This window comes from Loxodonta africana, chromosome 3 (assembly GCF_030014295.1).
Source record: "Loxodonta africana isolate mLoxAfr1 chromosome 3, mLoxAfr1.hap2, whole genome shotgun sequence".
Lineage (NCBI taxonomy): Eukaryota > Metazoa > Chordata > Mammalia > Proboscidea > Elephantidae > Loxodonta > Loxodonta africana.
The window spans coordinates 71000540-71026415 of NC_087344.1; positions in this window are offsets into that span (position 1 = coordinate 71000540).

Sequence of the window (25876 nt, forward strand, 5' to 3'; positions counted from 1 at the left end):
GCCAGAAACCTCGGATGCCAAGAAGGTGCAGCCTTACCCCCCTACACACACTCTTCAGAACAGAAGCCCCTCTCCCTCTGCCCCTCCCACACTTGTTCCCATCCATCGAGGGCACATGATACTCCTCCCTTCCCTCTATGTCCAAAGACAGAAAAGAAACCCAGATGCCGGGCTTCCCTGAGGGAGCCTAGAGACAGGACCCCACCCACCTCCTTCCAGCCCTGAGTCTCTCAATGCCACTCACAGCTGGTTCTAAAAATCACTTCCTTCTTAACCAACACCCCAAAAATCAAAGAAATACTCACGTGGGAGCCCCCAGCCCAGTAGGTAGCTGTGGTGGGGGGAGGCAGAAAGAGGTAGCTCCCCACACCCTGTTCTGAGCCCCCTTTCTGAAGGAGCCAGCTCCCATCTGGACTGGGGGGAGGAGAGACATGTGGAAGCACTGAGTGAGGGAAGGGGAGAGGGGAGGAAGCAGGAGCGGGGGACTGCGGGGCGGGGGTGTCGAGATGGGGGTGAGGGAATCCTTTTTAATTTCATTCTCTCCCCATGTCTACATCAGCCCTGCAGGCTCAGCTTTTTAATATTTACACACAGGAGGACAGGATGAGAAAGAACAGAAGGTGAGGGGGGTAGGGGCTACCTGAGCTCAAAGGGCATAAGGCAGAGGTCTTTGGGAGCTAGGAGCTTCCGCGCCCCCACCACCACCACCATCTTGCCCACTCCCGCTCTTGAACTCTTGACTGGAAAGGAAGAGAAGGAACCCTGGGACCATTCTGTCCCTTTGTCAACAAGACACTTTGAAGCTACATCAGAAAAAGATTAGATCCCCACCCACAAACCTGGACACCCCCACAAACCCAGATTTCTTGGGTGCCTTATGTGCAGATAGATGGTAGAGGCAGTATTCATGCACAAGCATGTTCTGAAACTTGGAAGCATGTTTGCATAGCATGTAGGCTGCTATGCAAAAGCACAAGAACATGCCAGCTAGTATGTACAGGTTTACACAAGCAAATCCTGGGTGTATCCACATGTAACAGCCCATGAAATCATGTGCAAACCTAGGTAACCATGTGTGTAAACTAGTCCCCAAGCACCCCCACCCCAGCTCTCCAGCTACAGTCTCAAGGAAAAGGCCACCCCCACCCAAGGCTCCTTATTCACAGACCTCACAGCCTCACTTTTTCTGTCTGTGACATGGGAAGAAGGGCTGGTGGGAAGGGATGCTGCACTGAGCCCAAGGGCCTGACAAGTTATTAACAACAATGAGCTGGCAGCTCGTTACCATAACGATGGTGCCACCACCTCACCCCAGCTCAAACCCAGACTCCCCAGACGGCAGGAGGCCCGCTGAGCCAGCAGCCTTCAGACTGGAGAGGGGGGTGAATAAAGAAAATCTAGACACAATGCTTGCAATAGTGCAGGGTACGCAGCTGTTCTTCCAGCCCCCACTGAGAGACAAAGCTTTAGCTCCACGAAGTGGGAATGAAATCAGACTCTGGGAAGGTTTCCTGACCATCGGGATGGTAAGACGCTGGAAAGAGCCTTTGGAAGCCCCTCTAGACAAAATCCTCTATTGTCATTTTCTCCCTTTACCCTCTCACTCCAGGAACCTCTTCTACTCATGTTGGTGGAGTGGATTAAGAGAAAAACCAACCAAATAGGAGGCCCCTCTTTGAAGCTCCGCTCCCCACCTGTAAAATGGGGACAATCATCTTTATCACTCACCCTACACTCATGGAAAGTTTAGTCAGAAAGTGTTTAGGGGTAACTACAGACCCTTCCAAAATCAGACAAGACTCAGAAGTTTCTCTACCCTTCAGGAATCCAGGAAGATAAGGGACTGTCAGCCCAGGTAGAGGCAAAATGTATCAGAAACTGGGTGGGATGAAGGAAAATGGAACTTAGCCAGCTCAAGCCCCAACATCGGCTGGAGAGAGGATGTCAGGTGTCAAGCAGCAGCTGAAAGCAGGCACTGCCACAGAAGAGAGTCAGCGAGTCTGGCCTGCAACAGCTCCAGGCCCTCAACAGCAAGCATCAACACAAGCCCATGGCCTACCTGGGTAGTGAGTGGGTATGGCTGGGAATCCCCATCCCCAGGAGCATCTTCAGCCCCCTCCCTCTGGAAAGGAGCCCCAGATAGAAGGATCTACAGCCTTTAAGCTTATCATGTCTTCATCTCTTCTCCCAAAATCTCTGCTCAGCTCTGACTGAGGTGGAGATGGGGTTCAGAAATGGAGGGTAATATGGAGGGATGGAAAGTTTCTGGGCTGAGAGTAGCCTGGGAACCCAAAAGTGTGCTGTCTGACCTTGAGCAAGTCCCCTCCTTTCTCTGGGTTTCAGTGTCCCCACTTTGTAATTTAGAGGTTGGACTAGGCTGACTTTAAGGTTCCTCCCCGACCATCATTCTGTAACCATATACAAGCGCGCTCCTTGGACATGAGCCCCCTGGCACAAAATGCAGTGGGCACTGCCTGCCAGATCAGTAGGGCAATGGGAGGTGGGAGATATGGGGGTTGTATAGGAGGCTGTTCATGCCATGTTCCTGTTCCTTTTAGAAACACCTGCCACCCTAGCCCTCCCAGCTCCCTTTTTAGACCCTGATTCACTGCCAACTCACGAAGCCTCCCCCTCCCCTCCCTCCTTTTTTTTCCCCTCTCCCTCTTAGGCCTTGGCAGCTGGGTACAGAAGTAGCCCCAGAATTCAGAGAATGCTCGGGCGGGCGGGGGGGGAGTGGGGAGGAGGTGGAAGGCAGTGCCTCCAGAGTTAGCAGGAACATACCAGGGATTACCACTCTCCAGCCTCGGCCCAGCCTGGCTCTTTGGGTCACTGAAAGACCTGGGTTGGAGTCTTCCTGTACCACTGACTGGTAGTGTGTAATCGTGTGAAAAGCAATTCACCTGTCAAGCCTCAACATCCTCATCTGGCATCATATTAAGTTGAACTACATGAAACTGTTGATTTTGTAGGTTAAAAAAGAAAAAAAGTTGAAAATTGGCAATCTCATATAGCTTAACCTGATATCTGCCCTGCCTGCTTTCCAAGCCTGTTGGAGAGATAAGAAGAGTTGAGAGGGTAGCATTTTTTAAAAGCCCTGGACTTACATAATGGCATTGTTTTATTACATTACTTCAAAGAGCTTTAGAACAAACCTACCAGGAGAAAGTGGGCTGAACCAATGACCCAGAACTTGGAGATTTGGGGTTTGGAAGTCTGGGACAAACATGTTCTGATGACTAGAACAGGGCAGAAGCTTCCACCTGGCCTCCTCAGCTCCTGGCCCTAAAAGGTCCTCAGTGAAACATTACTGGGATGGCACAAGTTCCCAGGTCCCAAGGAGGAGAAGCACATACAGGCACACACTTCCCAGCCCACCCCAAGCCCTATCACCACCAGGGGCCCCGGTAAGCAGTAAGGACAGAACCAGGAGCATCACACAGGGTACTCCCTGGAGGAGGTGAAGGTGGGGAGGAAGGTGGGGAGGTGCCATACAGCTATTGAGAGTCAGGGGTGAGGAGTCCATGGAGACTCGCGGCGGGGGGGGGGGGGGGCGGGGGGAGCAGGGGAGTGATCTGACCTCTGAAAAGTCTGGTCTCCCTGCCAACCACCATTAGGAATCCCCTAGGAGGGGGACAAAGCCCAAGTGTGGGTGATTCAGAATGAACCCTGCTTAGATACATTCGCACAAAGCCAACACACTCACACAGGACACAGACACCCAGACCCATTCACAGAGACACCATCACACCAGCACACACACATCCATTCACATACACACAGAGACATACATACACACTTTCACACACACGTTCACAGATACATGCACAGAGCACACGCAACACTCACCCTGCATACACTTACTGGCACACACAATCTCCCACAGACTCACACGGTGACACACTCACACACTCATCGCAGGCACGGTGACACGCACCCACACACACACAACTGCAGAGGAAACTTCTCTCCGGATCTCCCCAACACCACCACTCCCACCTCCCCAAACCCAGCTGACTGCCTCCTCTCAGACCCAAGCCGCCAGCCGAGGAGGGGCAGGGCCGGGGTTGGCCTGCCCCCGCGGCCCTTCCCCGGACAGCGGGTCCTCCGCGTGGTCCCGGCGCCCGCCCCTCAGCTCAGGCCCGCGGGCCGCCAGGCCAGGGCGGGGGCGGGGGCGGCCGAGGAGGCCCAGCCCCTCCCCCCTCCTGGGGCCCGGAGCCGAGGCCGCGGGAGCCCGGGGCGTGGGCGTGGGCGGCCGAGCCTGGGGGGCGCTGCAGAGGGAGCGGCGAGCGCGGCCCCGTCCCCACCGGTCCCCGCGGCTTACCTGGCCCGGCTCGGGCTCCGGCCGAGTTACATGGTGCCGGCGGCCCGGGCCGGGGGCGCTGCGGCGGCGGGCAGGCGGGCACGAACCGGGGCCCGGCACTGCGGAGCCCCCAGCGGAGGGGCCGCGCCGGCTGCGGAGCCCTGAGCGAGCGCCGAGCGGCAGCGGGCGCGGGAGCGGGAGGCGGCCAAGCCACGGAGGCTGGATTTCCCGGGGACCAGGAAGGGGAGGCGGGGGGATCCCGCCCGCGCGCTCCGCCCCCGCCCCCGCCCCGCCCCCGCGCAGGGCTGCCGTGCAGGGCGCCGGGGAGAAGGAGGTGGACCGCGTTCCCTGCCCCCGCACAGGACCCAGGAGGGCCGAGGTCGCAGCCGGCGGCAGCTGCCCGGGTCCCCGAGGAGCGCCTGCCTCGCCAACAGCGCTGGGGCGGTCCACCTTGGGGTAGCGAATACGATTCCCCTCCCCAGGGACCACGGAGTCAGTGTTCGCCAGGGACCCAGGAACAGGCACGCACGGTGGCGACCACACACAGCTGACCTAGGCACAGGAACCCAAGGCCAGAGGCGGGCAGTTGGGGAGGCAGCCACACAGCCTCACAGACACGGTCTTGTGCCCCACTGAGGCAGAATCACACCCTGAATGTCACACACAGCCCCCTGACATATCCCCTCAGGAGACTCTCCTTCGGTTTTCCAGGTCTGCTCCCAGACTTCAGCTCCCGGCATCGGTTCAAGAGGCCCCCTCCTCTGCCCCAGCCCTTGCCAGGGTGGGGCGCTGTGCCTGGTCTCGGATCTTAGAGCCGTGGACAGGGGTCTCCTCATCCCCGGTCCGCACAGCCGAGGCATCCCTGGTGTGGGGGGGAAACCCTGCTATACCTGTCGTCTTTGCTGGGGCCTTCACCCATGCCCACTATGCCCGCCCACCTCTGGGCCTAGAGCCAGGGTCTGTGCCAAGACGGGGGCGGAGGAGGGAGGGAAAGGGGACTGTCCGAAGTACAGCTGTAGGCTGCAGAGACAGGACGCAGGCTGCGGGAGAGGCGGAGAGCTGACTGCAGCAGTCCCTGGCTTCAATCCGTCTTGGCGCCCAGATCGATGCTGTAATGGGGAGAGGTGGGGGCTGCGTTGGGGAAGCCGCAGGGGGAGGGGCCGCAGATGTGGGGGGATGGGCTAGTTCTGGATTCTGACGTCTCTGGGTGGGTGCGAGGGAACACTGCCTTGTACACTGAAAGTTGGGTTGGAGGTTAACGTTCAGACTTAAAGACTTCCTTCCCTCTTTCACCTTTCCTGGCCTTGAAAGCTTTGGGGTCGGAGGTGTGGGGAACACATCCCCCAGGGTTGGGAAAGGAACTGCCTGCCTCTAGGAACAGGCCTTGGAGCTGTTCTCATTCAGTGCCCACCCAACAACTCCCTTCTCCCTGTACCTCCTTGAAGCCACTGATTCTCCTCTCTGTATAAAGGGAGAAACTGAGGCACAGAGAGTAGAAGTCACAGGCCCAAAAGAGTTAGAACTGGGGCCCGAGCACTTTCTTCTTCCCCCAAGCAGATGTTTGAAGATGCTCCATCACATAGATGACATAAAGGGGTTTGGAAAGCCCTTCCCCGGGGGGAAGCCCAAAAGTACCAAGGGAAATTCAATACTTATGCTCATCAAAAGACTTTGCCAAAAGAATAAAAAGAGAATCTACAGACTGGGGAAAATTTTTTGCAGTGACATATTTGACAAAAGCCTAATCTCTAAAATATACGGAAAACTTCAGCACCTCAATAACAAAGAGACAAACAGTCCAATCAAAAAATGGGCAAAGGACACAAACAGACACTTCACCAAAGAAGATATTCAGGGAGTTAACAAACACCTGAAGGGATACTCGCAATCATTAGCCATCGTTGCTGTTGTTGTTAGGTGCCCAGTCGAATCGGTTCCAACTCATAGAGACCCTATGTATAACAGAACAAAGCGCTGCCCTGTCCTGTACCATCTTCACAGTAATTCCTATCTTTGAGCCCATTGTTGCAGCCACTGTGTCAATCCATCTTGTTGAGCGTCTTCTTCCTTTTCAATGACCCTCTACTTTACCAAGTATATGTCCTTCTCAAGGGACTGGTCCCTCCTGGTAACATGTCCAAAGTACATAAGGTGAAGTTTCACCAACCTCGTTTCTGAGGAGCATTCTCGCTGTATGTCTTCCAGGACAGATTTGTTCATTCTTCTGGCAGTCCATGCTATATTCGGTATTCTTCACCACACTGTAATTCAAAGGCATCAATTCTTCTTTGGTCTTCCTTTTTCATGGTCCAGCTTTTGCATGCATATGAGGTGATTGAAAATACCATGGCTTGGGTCAGGCTTAACACATTAAAGAGGTCTTTTGCAGCAGATTTAGTATGGTGCTTGGGTGCCTTCCTCAAGTCTTGTTCCATTCTTATGAGTTCTCTACTCTGCAGTCAGAAGTGTTTTCGAAAGTAGAAACTGAAGCATAAGACACACCTGCTGAGAACACTTTAGCAGCTGCCCACTACCCCACCTCAGTACCAAATGTCTTAGGCTAGGTTCTCTAGAGAAGCAAAAACGTTGAAGTGCATAAATATACAGAGAGAGGTTTATATCAAGAAAATGGCTCACACAGTTGCAGTGCCTGGAAAGTCCCAAGTGTGTGGGTCAGGCTGGAGGCTTCTCCTGATTTACATCACATAGCTACAGAGGCTGGCAAACCCAAGATCAGCAGGCCAATGGCACGCCTCTGGCTCACAGGCTGTGGAGGCCAACAAATCCCAAGATCAGCAGATAAGAATGGCAGGCTGCTGGCTGACGAATCCCAAGATTGGCAGGTAAGCTGCTAACTCAGGTCCCAAGAACTGGAGGTCAGATGAACAGAAACCAGCTGCAGGATCCAGAGTAAGCAAAAGCCAGCAAGCTTTGCCAGAAAGTTCACTTATATTGGATGCAGGCCACGGCCCCAAGGAAACTCCCTTTCAAATGATTAGCTGTTCATAACAAATCTTATCATGGTGGTAATTCCATTATATTAGATCTCATTATGGAGGTGATTACATCATTATGTAACTGCCAAACTGCATCATAACTGTCAAACCACTGAGAATCATGCCCAGCCAAGTTGACACACAACCTTAACCATCACAGCTACTTTGTTAGATGCACACATATTAGGATTAAAAAGAAAAAAATAAACTATCATTATTTTTAAATGACAGAATTGTTTACCTAGAAAATAGAAAATAATCTAAAGACAAATTATTAAAAGTAATAGAATTTAGCAAGGTATCTGGATAGAAGATCAATATACAAAACTCATTTGCATGTTTACACATTACCATAATAGTAACATGAAATTTTAAAATTATATCATTTATATATAACTATAAAATGTTAGACATTTAGTAATAAATCTAATCAAAGATGCAGATAATTATAAATATTTTCTTAAAGTCATTAAAGAAAACCAAATCATGGAGAGATATTTCACACTCATGGATTGAAAATCTTAATTTTGCAGTAGTGTCAGTTTTTCCCATATTGATCCCTAGATTCAATGCAATTTCAATCAAAATATCATGGAACTTGATAAACTAATTATAAAATTTGTCAGGAAAAGAGTCAAGAATGACTAAGACATGTTTAAAAATTTTATTATAGGAAATTTCAAACACACACACAAAAAACAGAATAGTAAAACAAACACGTATCTATTACCTAAATTCAAAGATTATAAGCTCAAAGCCAATTTTGTTTCACCTAATCTCTCCAATCTCCAACTCTTTGTATTATTTCGAAGCAAGTCCTAGATATAATATCATTTTATGAATAAATATTTAGTATGTATCACTAAAGTACAAGAACATTTTTGTTAAATATAATCACAATATCATTATCACATATAAAAATTTTAACAATAATACCTTAGTGTCATCAAATATCTAGTCGAACATCCAATCAAGTTTCTCCAATTCTTCTCATACATTGTGTTTGATATTGCTTAAGTCTTTTTTAATCTATAGATTTCCTCAGTCCTTATCTCTCCTTTGTTTCAGCAAGTTTATTTGTTGAAGAAGCTAGGTTGTTTATCCTGAGAGTTTCCCACAGTTTGGATTTTGCCCGTGGAGTCATTTATCATATTTCTCTCTTCCCTATTTTCCTATAAATTGATAATTAGATCTAGAGGTTTGATTAGATTGAGGTTCAATTTTTTTTGGCAAGAATTCTTCCTAGGTGGTGGTGTATATTTCCACCAGTAGATACATCATATCTGGTTATTTCTCTTTTTATGATGTCTCTTTTGTGCTATGCGTTAGAGGTTGTGTCCTCATTTATTAGCTGGAACACCTCTATAAAGAGAAACTTCCCTTGTCAATTATTTGATTATTCTAAGATACAGTTCATACAGGAGAAGCAAGAGAAACAATTAATTTGTTCCCTTTACTTTTCAGTTTTCAAAACAATGAGTTGGAGAAAAAAATGAACCTTGAACTCAAAAAGTGAAAAAAAAAAACCTTGACCAGAAAAAGATTCAAAATGGATTATAGGCCTAAATGTAAAGGTAAAACATTAAAGCTTCTAGAAGAAGATATAGGAGAATATCTTTATGACCTTTAAGTGGACAAGTACTTCTTAAGCAGGATGCAAAAAGTGCTAACTATATGAGAAAATACTGACAAATTGAACTTTGCTAAAATTAAAAGCTTATATTCATCAAAAGATATCATTAAGAGACTAAAAAGGCAAATCACAGGCAGGGAGAAGACATTTCCAATACATATATCCAATAAGGAACTTAAATCGAGAATATATATATATATTAAAAAAAAGAGCTCCTATAAATCAGTAAGAAACAAAGCCATGAAAAATTTTAATGAGTAAAAAAAATTTGAATGAACACTTCTCAAAAGAAGATCTTCAATTGGCCAATAAGTATATGAAAACGTGGTCAACTAAATATAAAGCCAAAAACAATAAAGATCATAGAAGAAAAAACAGGATCAACACTAGAGGCCCTGATGCACGGCATAAAAAGGATACAAACCATAACTAACAATACACAAACTCCATGAGATAAATTAGATAACTGGAATCTTCTAAAAATTAAACACTTATGCTCATCAAAAGAATAAAAAGAGAACCTACAGACTGGGAAAAAAATATTGGCTATTACACACCCAACGAAGGTCTAATCTCTAAAATCTACAGGAAAATCCAACACCTCTACAACAAAAAGACAAATAATCCAATTTAAAAATGGGCAAAGGAAATGAACAGACACTTCACCAAAAAAGACATTCGAGCGGCTAACAGACACTTGGGGAAATGCTCTCAATCACTAGTCATTAGAGAAATGAAAATCAAAACCACAGTGAGATACCATCTCACCCCGGCTGTCATGGATTGAATTATGTCCCCCCAAAAATGTGTGGATCAACTTGGTTAAGCCAGTATTGTGTGGTTTTCCTCCATTTTGTGATTGTGATTTTATGTTAAAAAGGGTTAGGGTGCGATTGTAATACCACCCTAACCCAGGTCACATCCCTGATCCAAGGTAAAGGGAGTTTCCCTGGGGTGTGGCCTGCACCACCTTTTTCTCTCAAGAGATAAAAAGGGAAGATAAGCAAGCAGAGAGTTGGGGATCTCATACCACGAAGAAAGCAACACCGGGAGCAGAGTGAGTCCTTTGGACCCAGGGTCCCTGTGCCTGAGAAGCTCCTCGACCAGGGGAAGATTGAGGACAAGGACCTTCCTCCAGAGCCAACAGAGAGAGAAAGCTTTCCCCTGGGGCTGATGCCCTGAATTTGGACTCGTAACCTATTAGATTGTGAGAGAATAGATATCTCTTTGTTAAAGCCATGCACTTGTGGTATTTCTGTTATAGCAGCACAAGATGACCAAGACACCGGCATTACAGGCACAAATCAAAAAAATGGAAAATAACGTATGTTGAAGAGGCTGCAGGGAGATTGGAACTCCTATGCAGTGCTAGTAGCAATGCAAAATGATACAACCATTTTGGAAAACGATATGGTGTTTCCTTAGAAAACTAGAAATAGAAATACCATACGATCCAGCAATCCCATTCCTAGGAATATATCCTAGAGAAATAAGAGTCATCACATCAATAGACATACACACCCATGTTTATTGCAGCATTGTTTACAATAGTAAGAAGATGGGAACAACCTAGATGCCCATCAACAGATGAATGGTTAAACAAACTATGATACATACACACAATGGAGTACTACGCAACGATAAAGAACAATGATGAATCTGCGAGTCATCTCACGTGGATGAATCTAGAGGGCATTATGCTGAGTGAAATAAGTCAATCACAAAGGGACAAACATTGTATGAGACGACTATTGTAAAAGCTCACAAAAAGGTTTACACACAAAAAGAAACAATCTTTGACGGGTACGAGGGAGGGAAAGGGTGGAGATGGAAAAACACTAAATAGAAAATACATAAGTGTTAACTTTGATGAAGGGTAAGACAGCGCACAATACTGAGGAAGCCAGCACAACTTGTCCAAGGCAAGGTAATGGAAGCTCCATAGACACATCAAAACTCCCTGAGGGACTGAATTGCTGGGCTGAGGGCTGTGGGGACCATGGACTCGGGGAACATCCTGGTCAATTGGCATGACATAGTTTATAAAGAAAATGTTCTACATTCTACTTTGGTGAGTAGCATCTAGGGTCTTAGAAGCCTGTTAGCATCCATCTAAGATACTCCACTGGCGTTTTACCCCTTCGAGAGCAACGGGGAATGAAGAAAACCAAAGATACAAGTGAAAGATTAGTTCAAAGAACTAATGGACCACAGCTACCATGGCCTCCACCAGTCTGAGTCCAGTACAAAGAGATGGTGCCCAGCTACCACCACTGACTGCTCTGACAGGAATCACAATAGAGGGTCCCAGACAGAGCTGGAGAAAAATGTAGAACAAAATTCTAACTCACAAAAGAAAGACTGGACTTAATGGTTTGACAGAGACTAGAGAAACCTTGAGAATATGGCCCCCGAAACTCTTTTAGCTCAGTAATGAAGTCATTCCTGAGATTCACCCTTCAGCCAAATATTAGGCAAGCCCATAAAACAAAACAAGACTGAAGGGGCACACCAGCCCAGGGGCAAGGACTAGAAGGTAGGAGGGGACAAGAAAGCTGGTAATAGGAAACCTAAGGTCAAGAAGGGAGAATGTTGACATGTTGTGGGTTTGTTAACTAATGTCATAGAACAATATGTATACTAATTGTTCAATGAGAAGCTAGTTTGTTCTGTAAACTTTCATCTAAAGTACAATAAAAAAAAAACTAGCAGCAAAAGGTAATTTAAAAGTAAAAAAAAATAATGCTTGAGTTCTATGCTTTGCTTCGTATCTCACCTGCTTTTAATAAAGCTATGCTAATGAATAAAAAAAAGTGGTCAACATCGCTACTCATAAAGAAAATTAAAATTAAAATCTCAACGAGATACCACCACACATCCACTATAATTGCTACAATTTAAAGGTCCAATAAGAAGGATCAGAAGAAGAATCGGTAGTTGGAAAATATGGCCTTGGTGATAGAAACAACGCCAAAGATCACAGGATAGGATTTTGTAAGACCGATGACTTATTCATTGCAAATACCTTTTTTCACCAACATAAATGACTACTATACACATGGACTTCCCAGTATTTCATTCTGTTGTACATAGAGCCACTATGAGTCGGAACCAACTCAACACCTAACAACAACAACAACATATTGATATACCATGTTTTTGCATATTGCCTTGTATCCAGTGACCTGAGTAAATTTACTTTTTAATTTCAATAGTTTGTCAATTTTTTGGATTTTCTGCATACACAATCATCTACAAATATTGATAGTTTTCCTTCTTCCTTCCAATCATTTAAAGTTTTTTTCCTTTTTATTACACTGGCTCAAACCTCTAGAAAAATGTCAAATGATCGTATATTGAAGTTGTCAAGGACTTCATTTCATTTGGATCCACAATCAACACCCATGGAAGCAGCAGTCAAGAAATCCAAAGACCTATTGGATTGGGCAAATCTGTTGCAAAAGACCTCTTTAAAATGTTTAAAAGCAAAGATGTCACTTTGAGGACTAATGTGCACCTGAACCAAGCCATGGTGTTTTCAATCCCCTCATATGCATGTGAAAGTTGGACAATGAATAAGGAAGACCAAAGAAGAATTGATGCCTTTAAATTATTGTGTTGGCGAAGAATATTGAATATGCCATGCACTGCCAGAAGAATGAGACTTCATCTTATGTACTTTGGACATTTTATCAGGAGAGACCAGTCCGTGGAGAAGGACATCATGCTTGGTAAAGTGGAGGGTCATCGAAAAGGAGGAAGGCCCTCAATAACATGGATTGATGCAGTGGCTGCAACAATGGGCTCAAACATAATAACGATCGTGGGGATGACACAGGACCAGGTAGCAACAATAATACCAACCGACTCTACGGCACCTAATAATAACAACAACAACATTTGCTGCATATCCTCATCAACACTTGGTGTTATTGTTGCTGCCTATTAGTAGTAGTAGTAGTATTGGAACCTATATACCACAGAACGAAAACACTGCCCAGCCCTGTGCCATGCTCACAATCATTGTTATCTAACTGTACAGATAAGCTTATTCTTAAGCATGAAATATCGAAATCCTTCCCCCTGAGATCAAAAACAAGATAAGCATGTCCACTATCACCATGTCATTCAATATTTTACTAGAAGTTTGAGCCAGTATAATAAAAAGAAAAAAAAGTTTAAATTGGAAAGGAAGAAATAAAACTATCAATATTTGTAGATGATTGTGAACATAGAAAATCCAAGGAACTGACAAACTATTAAAATTAAAAGGTAAATTCGTATCCACTGAATACAAGCCAGTATGCAAAAACATGGTGTATCTATATATTGTCGTTGTTGTTAGGTGCAGTCTAATCGGTTCTTACTCATACTTGCCCCACCTACAACAGAATAAAATACAACCTTTACTATATTTAAGCTCATTGTTGCAGCCACGGTGTCAGTCCATCTCATGGAAGATTTTCCTCCTTTTTGCTGACCCCCTGTTTTACCAATCATGGTGTACTTCTCCAGGGACTGCTCCCTCCTGGTAACACGTCCAAAGTATGTGAGACGAAGTCTCTCCATCCTTGCTTCCAAGGAGCATTCCAGCCACACTTCTTCCAAGACAGATTTGTTCTTTCTTCTGACAGTCCATGGCATATCCAAAGTTTGTCACCAACGCCATAATTCAAAGGCATCAATTCTTTGGTCTTCCTTATTCATTGGTCAGCTGTTGGACTCAACTTAGTTCTTAAGGTGACACCTTTGCTTTTTAACACTTTAAAGAGGCCTTTTGCAGCAGATTTGTCCAATGCAATGTGTCATTTGATTTCTTGACTGCTGCTTCCATGGGTGTTGATTGTGGATCCAAGTAAAATGAAATCCTTGACAATTTTAATCTTTTTTCATTTATCATGATGCTGCTTATTGGTCCAGTTGTGAGGATTTTTGTTTTCTTTACGTTGAAGTGTAATCCATACTGAAGGCTGTGGTCTCTGATCTTCGTCAATAAGTGCTTCAAGTCCTCTTCACTTTCAGCAAGCAATGTTGTGTCATCTGCATACCACAGGTTGTTAAAGAGCCTTCCTCCAATCCTGATGCCCCGTTCTTCTTCATATAGTCCAGCGTCTTAGATTATCTGCTCAAAATACAGATTGAATACATATAGTGAAAGGATACAACCCTGAGGCACACCTTCCTAACTTTAAACTGCACAGTATTCCCTTGTTCTGTTCGAACAGCCGCCTCTTTGTCTATGTACAGGTTCCACATGAGCACAATTAAGTGTTCTGGAATCTCATTCTTTGAAATGTTATCCATGATTATGATGAGCCACACAGTCGAAAGCCTTTGCATAGTCAATGAAACATAGGGAAACATCTTTCTGGTATTCTCTGCTTTCAGACATGATCTATCTGACATCAGCAATGATATCTCTCATTCCACATCCTCTTCTTAATCCAGTTTGAATCTCCTAAACCCTCTGGATCAGAACCTACATTTCAACAAAATCACCAGGTGATTCATATGCACAAAAATGTTTAAGAAGTGCTGCTCTATATCTTGTTTTGAGTGAGAGTTATGCAGATATATATAAATGTAAATTTTCTTTATATGTTTAAGATTAATGTATTTTATGCCTTTTGCTATATGTCCTTTTTATCCCAATAATAAAATAAAATTAATGATTTGGTTCCCTAGCATATTCCAAAGGTGACCAATGAGGAATTTAAAGCATCATTATAAACTCATTCATTTAAACATGTTTGATATATTTTAATCCACTGAAGTTATTCATCTTATTTATGCTCTATTTTTCCCATCTTTGGCCAAAGGGAGCATCTTCAAGTTGGCTGCTAAGTCCTTCTAACACAATCCCAGAAATACTTGGTAATTTCCTTCCTTTCTAATATAAGACTATGTTCCAATTCATTTTGTACATTTTTTTCCCAGACCTGAAAACAGTCGTTTTTCCAAGGACCCCAGGATCCTTTTCATTCAAAATGGTATTAAAATTCCCAAACTGGATGCTAGGAGATCTCATTAATTACCCTAAGCACTTCTGAAGAAGAAGAATAAAGCAACATGATTTGTCCTATCACATATCAGGATGTTAAGAAGCTATAGCTTAAAGACCACGTAGGCCTGGATCAGAGAGACAAAATGATCTGTACATAGACTAGAGAGCTCAGAAACAGACTGCATATGGAAATTTGATGTATAACAGAGGTGGCATGGCGGATAAGTGGGAAAAGGAGAAAAAATGAAGATCTATTTGGGAAAAAAAGTTAATTGGACGCCTACTTCATACAACATATAAAATCTCTGTTAGGTTAAGGATATAAATGTCAAATGCAAAATCTTAATAGAAGTATAGGTAAATATTTTTCTGACCTTGGATTAGGAAAAATTCTTAAACAAGGCACAAAAAAGCATTAACTAAGAAAGAAAACACTGATGCATTTGATTATATCAAAGTTAAGAACTTCTATTCATAAATCACCTTAAGGAAAGTGAAAAGACAAACGATGAATCTGGAGAAGATACTTAAACACATATAACTGACTAAGAATTGGTATCAAAAATTTTTATTTCTTTATATGAATTCTTTCAAATCAATAAGAAAAAGACAAACAAATAGAAAAATTGGCAAGAGACATAAGCAGGGAATTCACAGAAGAGGAAACACATATAGCCAATAAACACTTGAAGAGATGCTCAAACTTATTAGTAACTAGGGAAATTCAAATCGAGACCAGAATAAGATACCATTTTACAACCATTTAATTGGCAAAAATTACAAAATCTGGTAATTCCAAGCGTTGGAAAGGATATGAATCCACGGGATCTCTTATACATTTCCAGTAGAGGTATACATTAGAACAACCATTTTAAAATAATTTATCATTAGCTTGCAAATTGATATACTCTCAGGGTAATATTCTAAGTATTAACCACCGGTGCCACCACAAGGGAATTGACCAGACTAGATGCGAACCAAGAGCTCTACCGGTGTGTACTTGCTGCTGACTAGTAATCCTATATACTCTATAACCCAGCGTTCTGCTCCTAGTTAATATACTCGATGGAAACTTTTGCTCATGTTTATCAAGAAATGGATACATGAATATTCCTAACAAGACTGTTAGTAATAGGGGGAGAAAACTAGAAACCATCCAAGTGTCCACTAACAGAAGAATGGATAAAATACTTGCGGAATAGTCACGCAATGGAATACTATATAAACCTAAACCTACTGCTGTCGAGTCGATTCTGACTTGTAGCAACCCTATAGGACAGAGTAGAACTGCCCTGTAGAGCTTCCAAGGAGTGCCTGGCAGATTCGAACTGCTGACCTTTTTGTTAGCAGCCGTAGCACTACTACACCACCAGGGCTTCCGGAATACTATATAGAACGTGCAAGAGTATGGCTAAATCTTAGTTAGTATAATGTCAAGCTAAAATAAAATTAAAAGTTCCAGGAGATTACATGCACCATTATACACTTTTCATAAAGTTAAAAAATGGCTAACACTGAACGATATATTATTTAGGCTACATATACACTTGGTGAAACTATAAGAACAAAAAGGCAAGAGAATGACAGTCACAAGTTTGGGTGGGGGGGCAGAGTTATAGGATGGGGAGAGGAGACATGTTTTGGGTTGGGTGGTGGGATTATAGATATTTTACATTCTTTTATACATGCATACACATACACAAAATGAAAGAGAGCCATACCCAATGATGACAATGAACCATGAACCAAGGGTTATGATTTCTCTAATTCTGTATATCTCAGGTCCATTAAAAAATAAAAGTCAAACATGAAATATGAGCAGAGAAAAAGAAATTTTAAAGAATGACCAAGAAGATAATAAAAGGAACTAAATATAACCCTAGAAATGAAAAATGTAATAACTAAAATTAGAAACTCAATAAATGTCTTTAAGAGTAGACTGGACATAGATGATAATAGAATCAGTGAACAAGGCTATAGAGCTGAAAAATATCCCCAGAAGGCATCACAGAAAGGCAGAGCTCAGAGAAAGAGGTTAAGAAACATGAAGGATAACATGAGATAGTCTAACAGACATCAAATCAAAAGCCCAAAAGAAGAGGGAGAGAATGGGGCAAAGGCAATATTTGCAGAGAGAATAGTTGATGATTTTCCAGAATTGATGAAGACATCTATCCACAGATGCCCAACAAATTTCAAGCAGAATAAATGAAAAGAAAACCACATCTAAACATCATATTAAAACTGTAAAACCAAAGATAAGAAGAAGTTAAAAGCAACCAGAGAAAAAAGACTGGTTGCCTTCAAAGGAGCAACAGATAAACTGACAATTGACTTCACAAAGTAGTCATTGACACAGAGAAGACAGTGGAGTGGTATGTTCAACGCCAAGTGAACAAAACAGTCAATCTAGATATCTTTGCCAGTTAAAAACACTTTCCAAGAATCATGGTGAAACAAAGACATTTCAGAGAAGGAAAAATGAGAATTTGCCACTAGCAGACTTCTGGTGTTGTTGTTGTTAGGTGACATTGAGTTGATTTTCACTCATAGTGAACCTATGTACTACAGAACAAGACACTGCACAGTCCTGTGCCATCCTCACGATTGTTATGCTTGAACTCATTGTTGCAGTCATTCCTTTTCCCTGACCCTCCATCTTACCAAGCATGTCATCCTTCTCCAGGGACTGATCCCTCCTGATAACACATCTGAAGTACATGAGACAAAATCTCACCACCCTTGCTTCTGAGGAGCATTTTGGCTCTACTTCTTCCAAGACAGATTTATTGACTTTTTTGACAGCCCATGGCATATTCAATATTCTTTGCCGGCGCCGTAATTCAAAGGCCTCAATTCTTCTTCAGTCTTGCTCATTCATTGTCCAGCTTCTGCATGCACCTGAGGGGATTGAAAACACCATGGCTTGGGTCAGGAGCCCCTTAGAATTCAAAGTCACATCTTTGCTTTTCAACACTTTAAAGAGGTCTGTTGCAGCAGATTTGTCCAATGCAATGCATCGTTTGGTTTCTTGGCTGCTACTTTCATGAGTGTTGATTGTGGATCAAAGGAAAATGAAATCCTCAACAACTTCAATCTTTTCTTCGTTTATCACAGTGTCGCTTATTGGTCCCATTGTGAGGATTTTTGTTTTCTTTTTTTTTTTTTTAATTTTTATTGAGCTTCAAGTGAATGTTTACAAATCAAGGCAGTCTGTCACATATAAGTTTATATACATCTTACTCCGTACTCCCACTTGCTCTCCCCCTAATGAGTCAGCCCTTCCATTCTCACCTTTCGTGACAATTTTGCCAGCTTCCAACCCTCTCTACCCTCCCATCCCCCCTCCAAACAGGAGATGCCAACACAGTTTCAAGTGTCCACCTGATACAAGTAGCTCACTCTTCATCAGCATCTCTCTCCTACCCACTGTCCAGTCCCTTTCACGTCTGATGAGTTGTCTTCGGGAATGGTTCCTGTCCTGCGCCAACAGAAGGTTTGGGGACCATGACCGCTGGGATTCCTCTAGCCTCAGTCAGACCATTAAGTCTGGTCTTTTTATGAGAATTTGAGGTCTGCATCCCACTGATCTCCTGCTCCCTCAGGGGTTCTCTATTGTGTTCCCTGTGAGGGCAGTCATCGATTGTGGCCGGGCACCAACTAGTTCTTCTGGTCCCAGGATGATGTAGGTCTCTGGTTCATGTGGCCCTTTCTCTCTCTTGGGCTCACAGTTATTGTGTGACCTTGGTGTTCTTCATTCTCCTTTGATTCAGGTGGGTTGAGACCAATTGATGCATCTTAGATGGCCGCTTGTTAGCATTTAAGACCCCAGATGCCACATTTCACAGTGGGAGGCAGAATGTTTTCATAATAGAATTATTTTGCCAATTGACTTAGAAGTCCCCTTAAACCATGGTCCCCAAACCCCCGCCCTTGCTCCGCTGACCTTTGAAGCATTCAGTATATCCCGGAAACTTCTTTGCTTTTGGTCCAGTCCAATTGAGCTGACCTTCCATGTATTGAGTGTTGTCCTTCCCTTCACCTAAAGTAGTTCTTATCTACTAACTAATCAGTAAAAAACCCTCTCTACGCTCTCTCCCTTCCCCCCTCGTAACCACAAAAGTATGTGTTCCTCTCAGTTTATACTATTTCTCAAGATCTTATAATAGTGGTCTTATACAATATTTGTCCTTTTGCCTCTGACTGATTTCGCTCAGCATAATGCCTTCCAGGTTCATCCATGTTATGAAATGTTTCACAGATTCATCACTGTTCTTTATCGATGCGTGGTATTCCATTGTGTGAAGATACCATGATTTATTTAACCATTCATCCGTTGATGGACACCTTGGTTGCTTCCAGCTTTTTGCTATTGTAAACAGAGCTGCAATAAACATGGGTGTGCATATATCTGTTTGTGTGAAGGCTCTTGTTTCTCTAGGGTATATTCCGAGGAGTGGGATTTCTGGGTTGTATGGTAGTTCTATTTCTAACTGTTTAAGATAATGCCAGATAGATTTCCAAAGTGGTTGTACCATTTTACATTCCCACCAGCAGTGTATAAGAGTTCCAATCTCTCAGCAGCCTCTCCAACATTTATTATTTTGTGTTTTTTGGATTAATGCCAGCCTTGCTGGAGTGAGATGGAATCTCATCGTAGTTTTAATTTGCATTTCTCTAATGGCTAACGATCGAGAGCATTTTCTCATGTATCTGTCAGCTGCCTGAATATCTTCTTTAGTGAAGTGTGTGTTCATATCCTTTGCCCACTTTTTGATTGGGTTGTTTGTCTTTTTGTGGTTGAGTTTTGACAGAATCATATAGATTTTGGAGATCAGGCGCTGGTCGGAGATGTCATAGCTGAAAATTCTTTCCCAGTCTGTAGGTGGTCTTCTTACTCTTTTGGTGAAATCTTTAGATGAGCATAGGTGTTTGATTTTTAGGAGCTCCCAGTTATCTGGTTTCCCTTTGTCATTTGGGGTAATGTTTTGTATTCTGTTTATGCCTTGTATTAGGGCTCCTGACGTTGTCCCTATTTTTCCTTCGATGATCTTTATCGTTTTGGTCTTTATGTTTAGGTCTTTGATCCACTTGGAGTTAGTTTTTGTGCATGGTGTGAGGTATGGGTCCTGTTTCATTTTTTTGCAAGTGGATATTCAGTTATGCCAGCACAATTTGATAAAAAGACTATCTTTTCCCCATTTAACTGACACTGGGCCTTTGTCAAATATCAGCTGCTCATATGTGGATGGATTTATATCTGGGTTCTCAATTCTGTTCCATTGGTCTATGTGCCTGTTGTTGTACCAGTACCAGGCTGTTTTGACTACTGTGGCTGTATGATAGGTTCTGAAATCAGGTAGAGTGAGGCCTCCCACTTTCTTCTTCTTTTTCAGTAATGCTTTACTTATCCAAGGCTCCTTTCCCTTCCATATGAAGTTGGTGATTTGTTTCTCCATCACACTAAAAAATGACATTGGAATTTGGATCGGAAGTGCATTGTATGTATAGATGGCTTTTGGTAGAAGAGACATTTTTACTATGTTAAGTCTTCCTATCCATGAGCAAGGTATGTTTTTCCACTTATGTAGGTCCTTTTTAGTTTCTTCTGGTAGTACTTTGTAGTTTTCTTTGTATAGGTCTTTTACATCTTTGGTAAGATTTATTTCTAAGTATTTTATCTTCTTGGGGGCTACTGTGAATGGTATTGATTTGGTTATTTCCTCTTCGATGTTCTCTTTGTTGATGTAGAGGAATCCAAGTGATTTTTGTATGTTTATCTTATAACCTGAGACTCTGCCAAACTGTTCTATTAGTTTCAGTAGTTTTGTGGAGGATTCCTTAGTGTTTTCTGTGTATAAGATCATGTCATCTGCAAATAGAGATAATTTTACTTCTTCCTTGCCGATCCGGATGCCCTTTATTTCTTTGTCTAGCCTAATTGCTCTGGCTAGGACCTCTAGCACAATGTTGAATAAGAGCGGTGAAAAAGGGCATTCTTGTCTGGTTCCCGTTCTTAAGGGAAATGCTTTCAGGTTCTCTCCATTTAGAGTGATGTTGGCTGTTGGCTTTGTATAGATGCCCTTTATTATGTTGAGGAATTTTCCTTCGATTCCTATTTTGGTGACAGTTTTTATCATAAATGGGTGTTGGACTTTGTCAAATGCCTTTTCTGCATCTATTGATAAGATCATGTGGTTTTTGTCTTTTGTTTTATTTATATGGTGGATTACGTTAATGGTTTTTCTAATATTAAACCAACCTTGCATACCTGGTATAAATCCCACTTGGTTGTGTTGGATTATTTTTTTGATATGTTGTTGAATTCTTGGCTAGAATTTTGTTCAGGATTTTTGCATCTATGTGCATGAGGGATATAGGTCTGTAATTTTCTTTTTTTGTGATGTCTTTACCTGGTTTTGGTATCAGGGAAATGGTGGCTTTTTAGAATGAGTTAGGTAGTATTCCGTCATTTTCTATGCTTTGAAATACTTTTAGTAGTAGTGGTGTTAACCCTTCTCTGAAAGTTTGGTAGAATTCTGCAGTAAAGCCATCCGGGCCAGGGCTTTTTTTTGTTGGGAGTTTTTTGATTACCTTTTCAATCTCTTTTTTTATTATGGGTCTATTTAGTTGTTCTACTTCTGATTGTGTTAGTTTAGGTAGGTAGTGTTTTTCCAGGAATTCATCCATTTCTTCTAGGTTTGCAAATTTGTTAGAGTACAGTTTTATGTAGTAATCTGATATGATTCTTTTAATTTCAGTTGGGTCTGTTGTGATGTGGCCCATCTTGTTTCTTATTCGGGTTATTTGTTTCCTTTCCTGTATTTCTTTAGTCAGTCTAGCCAATGGTTTATCAATTTTGTTAATTTTTTCAAAGAACCAGCTTTTGGCTTTGTTAATTCTTTCAATTGTTTTTCTGTTCTCTAATTCATTTAGTTCAGCTCTAATTTTTATTGTTTTTTTTCTTCTGGTGCCTGATGGATTCTTTTGTTGCTCACTTTCTATTTGTTCAAGTTGTAGGGACAGTTCTCTGATTTTGGCTCTTTCTTCTTTTTGTATGTGTGCAGTTATTGATATAAATTGGCCTCTGAGCACTGCTTTTGCTGTGTCCCAGAGGTTTTGATAGGAAGTATTTTCATTCTCGTTGCATTCTATGAATTTCTTTATTCCCTCCTTAATGTCTTCTATAACCCAGTCTTTTTTCAGCAGGGTATTGTTCAGTTTCCAAGTATTTGATTTCTTTTGCCTAATTTTTCTGTTATTGGTTTCCACTTTTATGGCCTTGTGGTCTGAGAAGATGCTTTGTAATATTTCGATGTTTGGATTCTGCAAAGATTTGTTTTATGACCTAATATGTGGTCTATTCTAGAGAATGTTCCATGTGCGCTAGAAAAAAAAGTATACTTTGCAGCAGTTGGGTGGAGAGTTCTGTATAAGTCAATGAGGTCAAGTTGGTTGATTGTAGTAATTAGGTCTTCTGTGTCTCTGTTGAGCTTCTTACTGGATGTCCTGTCCTTCTCCGAAAGTGGTGTATTGAAGTCTCCTACTATAATTGTGGAGGTGTCTATCTCACTTTTCAGCTTTGTTAAAATTTGTTTTATGTATCTTGCAGCCCTGTCATTGGGTGCATAAATATTTAATATGGTTATATCTTCCTGGTCAATTGTCCCTTTTATCATTATGTAGTGTCCTTCTTTATCCTTTGTGGTGGATTAATTTTAACGTCTATTTTGTCAGAAATTAATATTGCTACTCCTGCTCTTTTTTGCTTATTGTTTGCTTGATATATTTTTTTCCATCCTTTGAGTTTTAGTTTGTTTGTGTCTCTAAGTCTAAGTTGTGTCTCTTGTAGGCAGCATATAGATGGATCATGCTTATTCAGTCTGAGACTCTCTGTCTCTTTATTGGTACGTTTAGTCCATTTACTTTCAGCATAATTATAGATAAGTATGTGTTTAGTGTTGTCATTTTGATGCCTTTTTATCTGTGTTGTTGACAATTTCATTTTTCCACTTACTTTTTTGTGCTGAGACGTTTTTCTTTGTAAATTGCGTGTTCCTCATTTTCATAGTATTTGACTTTATGTTTGCTGAGTCGTTACGTTTTTCTTGGTTTTTATTTTGAGTTATGGAGTTGTTATACCTCTTTGTGGTTACCTTAATATTTACCCCTATTTTTCTAAGTAAAAACCTAACTTCTATTGTTCTATATCGCCTTTTATCTCTCTCTATATGGCAGTTTTATGCCACCTGTATTTAGTCCCTCTTTTTGATTATTGTGATCTTTTACATATTGACTTCAATGATTCCCTGTTTTGAGCATTTTTTTTTAATTAATCTTAATTTGCTTTTGTGATTTCCCTATTTGAGTTGATATCAGGATGTTCTGTTCTGTGACCTTGTGTTGTGCTGGTATCTGATATTATTGGTTTTCTGACCAATTTCCTTTAGTATTTCTTGTAGCTTTGGTTTGGTTTTTGCAAATTCTCTAAGCTTATGTTTATCTGTAAATATCTTAATTTTGCCTTCATATTTCAGAGAGAGTTTTGCTGGATATATGATCCTTGGCTGGCAGTTTTTCTCCTTCAGTGCTTTGTATATGTCACCCCATTGCCTTCTTGCCTGCATAGTTTCTGCTGAGTAGTCTGAACTTATTCTTATTGATTCTCCCTTGTAGGAGACCTTTCTTTTATCCCTGGCTGCTTTTAAAATTTTCTCTTTATCTTTGGTTTTGGCAAGTTTGATGATAATATGTCTTGGTGTTTTTCTTTTCGGATTAATCTTAAATGGGGTTCGATGAGCATCTTGGATAGATATCCTTTCATCTTTCATGATGTCAGGGAAGTTTCTGCCAGCAGATCTTCAACTATTTTCTCTGTGTTTTCTGTTATCCCTCCCTGTTCTGGGACTCCAATTACACTCAAGTTATCCTTCTTGATAGAGTCCCACATGATTCTTAGGGTTTCTTCATTTTTTTGAATTCTTTTATCTGATTTTTTTTCAGCTATATTGGTGTTAATTCCCTGGTCCTCCAGATTTCCCACTTTGCATTCTAATTGCTCGAGTCTGCTCCTCTGACTTCCTATTGCGTTGTCTAATTCTGTAATTTTATTGTTAATCTTTTGGATTTCTGAATGCTGTCTCTCTATGAGTTCTTGCAACTTATTAATTTTTCCACTATGTTCTTGAATAATCTTTTTGAGTTCTTCAACTGCTTTATCAGTGTGTTCCTTGGCTTTTTCTGTAGCTTGCCTTATTTCATTTCTGAGGTCATCCCTGATGTCTTGAAGCATTCTGTAAATTAGTTTTTTATATTCTGTGTCTGGTAATTCCAGGATTGTATCTTCATTTGGGAAAGATTTTGATTCTTTAGTTTGGGGCGTTGTAGAAGCAGTCATAGTTTGCTTCTTTATGTAGTTTGATATCGACTGCTGTCTCCGAGCCATCTCTAAGATATTGTAGTGGTTTATTCTATATTTGCCCACTGAGTCTTATCTTGTTTTGTTTTCTTTCAATATACGTAGATGGGCTACTAGATTGTGCTGTCTTGATTGTTGTAGCCCTTGACTCACTTAGGACCTATTACCAGCTGGTTTGGGCTGTTACCAGATATATATGCCTGAGTCCACTCACTATTCTTGAGTAGAATCTGATTTTGGGTCATCAAGTGTGTGATGCACACTGTCACCTACCCACCTTGAGAAGTAGTGGTGATAGTTGTGTGCACCAGATTCTAGTAGCAGCTGGGGTTCACCCTCTAGGGGGGGTCAGGATGCTGACAGGCTTCCCCCAAGTGTCAGTGAGGTAAGTGTGTCTCTATTCCTAAAGTACCTTGGTGGGTGGGCTCTGCAGCTGTACCTTAGGCCCCCAATGCAAGTACAGATTGGTAGGTGTCACCCTCCTTAGACCCCTAAGGCAGGAGGCTAGGTGGTCTGAGGGGAGCTTCAGCCCTCAGTTCCCTGTTGTGGGTCAGTGAGGGCTCTGTTGAATAGGCAGAGATATCAGACCTGGGAAACTTGTCTTTCCAGTAAATCTGCTAAAACAAATGCAGTCATATCCCTATAAGAAATGCCTTTGCATTATAATAGCCTCCTTGTTCCCTGTAGGGATGAAAGCCGCAGACTGTGGATCACATATGCTTGGCTGGAGCTGGTTCTGTGTTTTTAGTCCAATTAGGGAAGGATTTTTGGTCCCTGGGTTTTTTGTGGTTGCTTCTCTCAGGTCAGAAGAATGGGTTAGGAAAAGACCAAAAAAAGGAAAAGAAAAACCACGGAGCAGTTCTCCCTCTGGCTCAGGAAATTCCATGTTAATGAAGCCGCCTGGGAAGGGGAGGGGAGGGTTCAGAAAAACAGGAGAGAGTAGCACCCCGGAATATAGACAAAGTTACTTATCTTGTTTGGGACGGCTGTTTTATCTGAGATTCCCGAGGGGAACGTTGCCTGTGTGCGCTGGCTGGGTAGAGATTGCCCCCTTGGGTCAGGCCCGCGTCCTGTGCTTGCGCTGTCTCAGAAGCATCGATTAGTTCCTCCGCTCCCAGTCCACAGCACAGCGTCAAGGTTCCCCGGCTGGGACGCTGCACTCCCGGCTCCAAAAACAGTCGCTGCCTCCCAGTGACTTCTCCTCCCGCCAGCCGCGTCGCCGAGCTGCCCGCGCGGATTGGCTGGACCCCCACCCCCCCAGGTCAGTTCAGGAGGCTGGGGCTGTGCCCCATGTTTGCACCGTCACAGGATGTCGTGCTCAGCTCCCCTGCACCCAGTCCAAAGCCCCGCGCCAAGGTTCCCCGGCTGAGATGCTGCACTCCTGGCTCCAAAACCAGTCGCTGCCTCCCGGCGACTTCTCCTCCCGCCAGCTGCATCGCGGTGCTGCCTGCGCGGACAGGCTGGGCTCCCTCCCGAGGTCAGTTAAGGGGGGTAGGGCTGCGCCCCATGTTTGCGCTGCCACAGG